Below are 7,432 nucleotides of genomic sequence, written 5' to 3' on the forward strand. Positions count from 1 at the left end.
TGCGGAAGGGTTGGGGGTTAGAGTTCTGTGTAGTGCAAGGAACCTGGGACTTGACAGGGTGAGAATCCTAAAGTTTCTTTCAAACCTGCACATCAGTTGGGAGCAAAGCCAATGATCTTATCCATGCACACAATATTCATGATGGGCAACTACTGTGCTTAGTACTATTCCCATTACTGAAAAATTTGACTCTAGACATGTTTCAAAGGGTGAAAAATGGAAAGAAGCTGGGCGATAATCGTACAGACCAGGATTCCGACTTCAATGAGCTTATCTATGGCAAGCAAACACCATGAATCAATCAAAAGATAAGCACTTGCCTACCAAGTTCTTTCACAAAATACCTTTTGCTTTCCTTTCTGTGTATATCCCTCTGAGTCTGGCATCAGGAAAAGTGTTGGAAAGCAAATAAATGGCTTACTCGTAATTACACAGACAGAAGCATCGGAACCAAGGCACAAACTCCGATCGTGTGGATCTAAGCATCATTGGCTTCCACGTCCCACACAGCTCTGGCAGCAGATTACTTGCTATGAAGATACTCAAAGTAGCAGGTGCTTTTAGTTCCTGGGCTGAGGCAGTCGTGGAGGACAGGGAACCCGGGTAACGCAAAGGATTTGTGCTTGCCATTGTCCAGGATTACAGACTTTTTTTAACTCTGCAGTGGATTGCTTCTTTTAAAGAAATCTTACGTGGCTCTACCCTTGACACAATGGTTAATTAAAGTGGGGTGAGAACTCAGAGTAGAATTTGAAAATCACTGACTTGGAGAGAATGGGGCAACTGATGTTGAAGAATTGTGCCCTCGCATGCCCCCTTTCTCCCATCAATTCTTCCATCCCCACTGGGGCTTTTCCCCCTTCTCACTAGGGCCTTTGATGCCTCCCCAGTTGTGCCATGTTTTCCCCATAAGTCTAACCCATCCTCTGACTTCCATTCTACCACCCTCTTCTGTCTCCCTGGGCGTCGGAATAACATCTGGAGTGCCCTTGACCTTATCACTCACAGGTGAATCTCCTGTTAAAGCCATACGCACAGATCCAGAGGGCTAGATGTGACCAAACTGGAGGCAAGAAGGACAAACTGATGACCAGTCATGCAAGCTTGTACAACAAAGCCATTCATGGGAAAAGAGACTAGCTGTTTACCAAGCCCCAGGCCAACAACGGCATTGGATTCCTACTGATCCGAGTTTAAAAAGCATCATGGGCATTTAGCTCCTTCCCTGATAAACTGGCAGACTCTGTGGACAGGGAGGACGTCACCGATGTCACCTTCGTGCTTTGTCATGGCCCTGGATCCTGTCTCCGTGTGACAGTCTCAGCTGTAAACTAGGGCCTGTGCTCTGCAGACAAAGGGGAAGCTAACAGCACCAGGAAGCCCAAGAAAACGTGTTTGACGGCTTCTGACTGTTCATCACAATCTATCACCTCTCCGTTGGTGCTGCAACTCAGCACATTTTTCTTTCTCTTTTTTCTTGCCTTTTTTTTTTTTGGCCACACCTCTCGGCTTGCAGGATCTTAGTTCCCCGACCAGGGATCAAACCCCGGGCTCTCAGCAGTGAAAGTGTGGAGTCCTAACCACTGGACCACCAGGGAAGTCCCAGCACATTTTTCTTATCCATCCTCTCTCTCATTCCTTTTTTCTCCCTCTTCCTCTCTTTACCCTCTTTTGCTTCATCCCAGCCTATTCCCTGATATGACGGAGAGCCCCAAAGCCATTGCAGAGTCCTCCTGACAGGCCATCATTGTCATGAATGGTTCAAAAGAAACACCAGTTCCAAAGGGTTTATACCCAAATGATTGTGTAAGCAACCCCAGGGACCACCTCTGAGTTTCTATATATTTCATATTATATATGTTCATTAAGTCTCAAGCAGGCGGCTGATATCCTCAAAGGCAGAAATAGAATCCACGGTGATGCTGATACATTAAGGACACGATGCAATCAATGTGAGAGAGGCTAAAAAATCCAAAACCCAAAGAAGGAAAAACCAGGTTTGCATCAGTGGGAGAAATGGATCTGGAAGCACAGTGGCTGTCAAGTTGGGCATAAGTCAGAAAAAAACCCAAACAAATCCAAAATGCAATAGTACTACTATACCCAGCCGGGGAGTCATCCTCCTGGCCTTCAGTATTGAGCAGATCTCTATGGGATTATTTTGCTCAGATTTTATGTCTGCAAGAAAACAGAAGCTATAAAAAGTACCATGAGAAAGAAGCTGGAGTATTTTAAGTGTGGATGGATAAATGCCAAGGGGCAAGACCTTAGTGGTGACCTTCAACATCACAAACTCAGACGTTCCAGAAATGTATTGTTTTCTTTAAGTTGTCTTTGACCCTGAGTCACAGGCTTTCTCCCCATCTGCAGTGCTTGCCTTCCTCCCCAAATTATTCATGAGTCAGAGTCTTACACAGGTCAACCCTCTCCCTCCATCCTTCTGAAAACACTATTTAACCATGGATAGGTCTGTTTGCTGGTCCCCAGAGACCCTGCCTCTATCACTGGTTTCGTGCCCGGTTTGCAGTATGGGAAGCTTGCTGCGATGTCAAGGGCCCAGTTTGTCCATGTCCCACACAGTTGCCTCCACCGGCACCATCTCCTGGGTGCTGCCTAGGAGCTAAGGTGCAGATTCCCACTAACCTTGGGACCAGCCACCTTTTTAATTTTTTTTTTCCAAGAATGTATTCAGATATATTATTCACAGTATTGAAAATATGTTTACAGATCGAAAGACAGAAAGTCTCAAATCACAGTGACAAAATTCCAAGTCAAAATGTTATTTGCTAGTAGATATGAATTTAATCATCTAGAGTGATTTCAGGGAATCCCATATAAATCCTAGACCGACAACATTTTATTTTCATTCTTAGCTTTCCATTTATTCATGCCTGTTCTCTCCAGTTACTGGCTAATTAAAAGTCTTACTATTAATCTATGTTAAGATTTTCTAGTTCAGGGCTTTTTCAACATCAGAACACGTGACATTTGGGACTGGTTCTTTCTTGTAGGGCTGCCTTGTAGGATGTTTAGCAGAATCCATGGGGACTGCCCACCTTTATCCTTGTCAGATTGAAGTGTTAGTTGTAGAGTGAACACCTGCATTCTACAATGAACGTTTTGCAATATTTGTTTTATCCCCTATCTACCCATCTAGCCTTAATCCAGGTACTTTTCAATGCATTTCAAAGCAAGCTTCAGATACCAGTACATTTCTTGTACAGGTAACTTAAATTGTACAGCTAACTATTTTTTTTAACAAGTGAACTTGTTACTGAGTATAACTGGAAATCTACCTCGAATATGAAGAAGATAAGCATTTTCTGATAACTTGTGGATAAATTTTGATGAGTGGCTCTGACTCAGGCTGGTTTGAGAAATAACTCAGATATGAAATCATTTTATACTGAAAGTGCAGTCGCGGTGGAAAAGCATCCTTCACTGCCTCAGGTAACGTCTCACCTTGCTAAATTATATGTTGGGTGTCAAGGCAAAAAGAGAGAGAGGGTGAGAGAGATAGAGAAGTGCATCAAAAGTGTAAGACATCCTCCTCTTACTGCACATATTAACATTTCTTGCACAATTATCCATGGAATATTCTCATTTTGGACTCTTTCCACACCCTAAATTTAGCAAGCTAGAATTATCTTTTAAACGCCACTTGAAGCAACCTTTTTGAAAGGAAGACGCTGAGGAGGGGGAAATCTGCATTTCCTTGTGGTTAGGGTGCAATGGCCTCAATTTAATTCTGCAAAGAAGCAGACTCCTCTATTGTATGCTGAGGATAGAGCAAAGACAGTGCCCCAGCAAATTCATTACAGGTGTGTAAGATTAAAAACTTATACACTCAGATTGAGAAACAGGCCATGCATTCCAGGCTTTGTGTGTTCTGGCCACGGTGCACACTGAATTGAATAATTGCCTTAACTGTGCCAGGTGGATTTCATTATTTAAAAGGAATTCTGAGTTTTTAATGACTAAAAAGGTCTTAAAAATGAGATCTAAGGACTCTCACTTTTTCATTTATATACTTTGAAACACGAAAATCTTCATATAAAATCTGTTTTGTTTTTTTAAGTGAGCCATGCCTATAGAATAAAATAAATTAGAAGGAATTTCTTTAAAGTCTGGTTTACAAAGAGCAATGCATGTAGCTAGCACGGATCAGGAAAGAGCCATTTTGAATGAACAATTTTTGTCCATAGTTATTCATTCTAAAAGGGGTAAGGGCTCAGTAGTTGAGAAACAAAAGATTCACTGGTAAGAGTCAGTGATGAACTGGGGCTGTGTTTTAGGAAATCAGGGGTCCTCTCCCTTCTGTTCCTCATTATGAGGTTCATTTGTATAGTGGAATAAACAAAGCCAGCATTGGAATCCAAAGAATGGGTTTTAAACCCAGCTCTGCCTCTAATTAGCTGGGAGGCCCTGGCTTTGTTTCTTACTCTCTTTAAGCCTCGCTTTTCTCCTCTGTAAAATGGAGATCATAGTAACTGCCTCAGAGTGTGGTCAGGAAGAGTACATAAAATAATGCATAAATTGGGAGATTGGGGTTGACATATATACACTAATATGTATAAAATAGATAATAAGAACCTGCTGTATAAAAAAATTAAATAGAATTCAAAAAAAAGAATGCATAATAAATGCTCAAAGTCATTCTCAAATATAAGCTCTTTTTGTTTCTAAAAAGTCTCCAAAAATAAGGGGACTAAATGATAGGTCTATCAGAAATAAGAAAGCCTGTGTATTTCCCCTAGTCATCCTAATGACTACAGCATCCTTTATGGAGTATATACTATGTTGCAGGTGCTGCATTCATTCTGCATAAAAAGGATTTGCTTTACTTCACTGGGCATAGCCGATACCTATTGAACATGCCATTTGTAGAGAAGTCTGATACGGATAATTGTACTTAGAGTCAAACGTTGAAAAGTATATATTTCAAAATTTTCCTATTTCTTCAGCTGCCAGCGCATATTAATTGAGTGCCTACTATGTGCCAGCCACTGCTCCCTGTGCCAACACACAAAAACCAACATGGTCCTTATTTCTAAGACACTTACGGTATAACAGGAGAGACAGAGACTAAATAAACGTTAACATATACACGTGCCAACCATGAAAAAGTATGCAGTGCCTTCCTGAATTAAACTGGGAGGGGGTGTGGAGGTGAGTCCAGGAAAGGCATTTCTGAGCAAGAAGCATTTAAGCTGAGACCAGAAGAATGGCAAGAGTTGGGGAAAGACTGGACAGAAGAGCATAGGGGAGAACTTTGAGGCAAAATAGAGCTTGGCTTATTGGAGAACAAATTCCATTTGGTTGGAGCTTAATGAGGGCGGGGAAGGCAGTACAAAACGAGGTTGAAGGGACACAGGGGTCAGATCATGTAAGGGCCACGGTGAGGAGTTTTAATTTATGATAATGGGATTTAAGAACAGAAGTGACATTGTTTGAGTTAGTTGTTTAATGGAGATGGGGTGGTGGATAAGAGTGAAAGCCACAGGCCAGCTGGAAGGGAGGGAATAACAAGGATGACAGTCAGGTTTTTGGCTAAATGACTTGGTGGATGGAAGAGTTATTCAGTAGGAATGAGATTATGGAAAGAAAAGCTTTGGAGGCGAAGGTTCAAACTTCAGTTTAGAAATGTTAAATTTAGGGAATTCCCTGGTGGTCCAGTGGGCATGAGTTCGATCCCTGGTTGGGGAACTAAGATCTTGCATGCAGCACAGCACGGCCAAAAAAAAAAAAGAAGAAAAAAGAAAAAACAAGAGATGTTAAATTTACCCATGAGACCTGCAAAAGGAGATAGAGGTAGAAATTTGAATATGTGATTCTGAAGCTCACTGATGGGTATGGGGTAGACATACATCAATGGTGTTGAAGGCCATGGGAAGCATAAGATCACCTCAGGAGAGAGGGTTGGCAATGAAAAAAAGATCCCCGACAAGATCTGAGGAACTAGAAGCTTTCAAGACCTGGAGAAAGCAGAGGATCCAGGAAAGGAGGAGTGACAGAGAGATGGAAGGACAACCAGGAGGGGTGGGCTGCCCACAAGCAGAAGAGACAGTGTTAAGGACAGGCAGGTCAAGAGTCAAATGTTTCTTAGAGACCAGATAAGAGAGATATCGAAGTGCCCACTGAATTTGGCCACGAGGGGGCCACTGATGGCCTGAACGAGAGCAGTTTTGCTGGATTTCGCAGGGTGAAGGCGTGCTTGAGTGTGTTGAAAAGTGATTGAGCAGCAAGAAAGAAGCCACTCCTAAAAAACTGAAAAGAAATAAAAAGTGCATCTAAATGTATACCAAGTTGGTCACATAGCCATAAAGAAAAAGAAATTTATTTCACGTGACTGGTGGAGTCTTGCCTCCTTGTTGATGGCGGCTGACTGATCAGGCTGGTGGGTGCGGAAGGTTGGAGTGGCCGTGGCAATTTCTTCAACTAAGACAGCAGTGAAGTTGGCCGCATCCATTGCCTTCCTTTCATGAACCATTTCCCTCTAGCATGCACTGCTGTTTGAGAGCATTCAAGCCACAGCAGGACCTCTTTCAAAACGGGAGTCGGTCCTCTCAAACCCTGTCATGACGTTAGCAACTAAGTTTACTTAATATTCTAAATCCTTTGTTGTCTTTCAACCACCTTCACACCATCTTCACCAGGAGTAGATTCTATCTCAAGAGAGCACTTTCTTTGCTCATCCATACAGAGCAACTCCTCAACTGTTAGCTTTTTTCATGAGATTGCAGCAATTCAGTCACATCTTCAGGCTCCACTTCTAATTCTTCGAGAATTACCAAAATGTGATGCCGAGACACACCGTGAGCAAATGCTGTTAGAAAAACGGTACTGATAGACTTGCTTGATGCAAGGTTGCCACAAACCTTCAATGTGTAAAAAACGTTCTATCTTTAAAGTGCAATAAAGCAAAAAGCAACAAAACGAGGTCTGCCTGTAATAAAATTAGAGAATTGCCATTTTGTAACCTCTAATAAAGCAAAGATCCTCTATGGCTGCTAATGCCACCAGGGTAGAGATTGATAAGGAACTTTATATCAGATATTTCTCTCTTATCAATAACAGTGGGAAATTACATGCCTCCTGTGATACAGTCAGTACACAGCCCTGCCCCCCAAGACTGACCGTGAATGTAATCCTGCCTCTAGATCCAACTAGCTCTTCATAGGAGGTGGGGGAGATAGAGGAACAATTTAAATGACACCAAGAAGGAGCAATCTGCCGAATTCAGAGTTTGGGTCCGTTTACAGAACAAATGGCTCTCCTTCAATGGCTTTTTTTTTTTTAAAGAGTGGGGAGTATTATAAAGTTTTAAAAGCTTAAGAGATACAACCAGGTGCAAACTTTCCATAATTAAAAAAAAAAATCTAAGTAATGATAAGTGGAGAGTTGGAGACAACATGAATATGTTTGTTGTTTT

Source organism: Orcinus orca, chromosome 21 (assembly GCF_937001465.1).
Source record: "Orcinus orca chromosome 21, mOrcOrc1.1, whole genome shotgun sequence".
In the NCBI taxonomy this organism is placed as follows: domain Eukaryota; kingdom Metazoa; phylum Chordata; class Mammalia; order Artiodactyla; family Delphinidae; genus Orcinus; species Orcinus orca.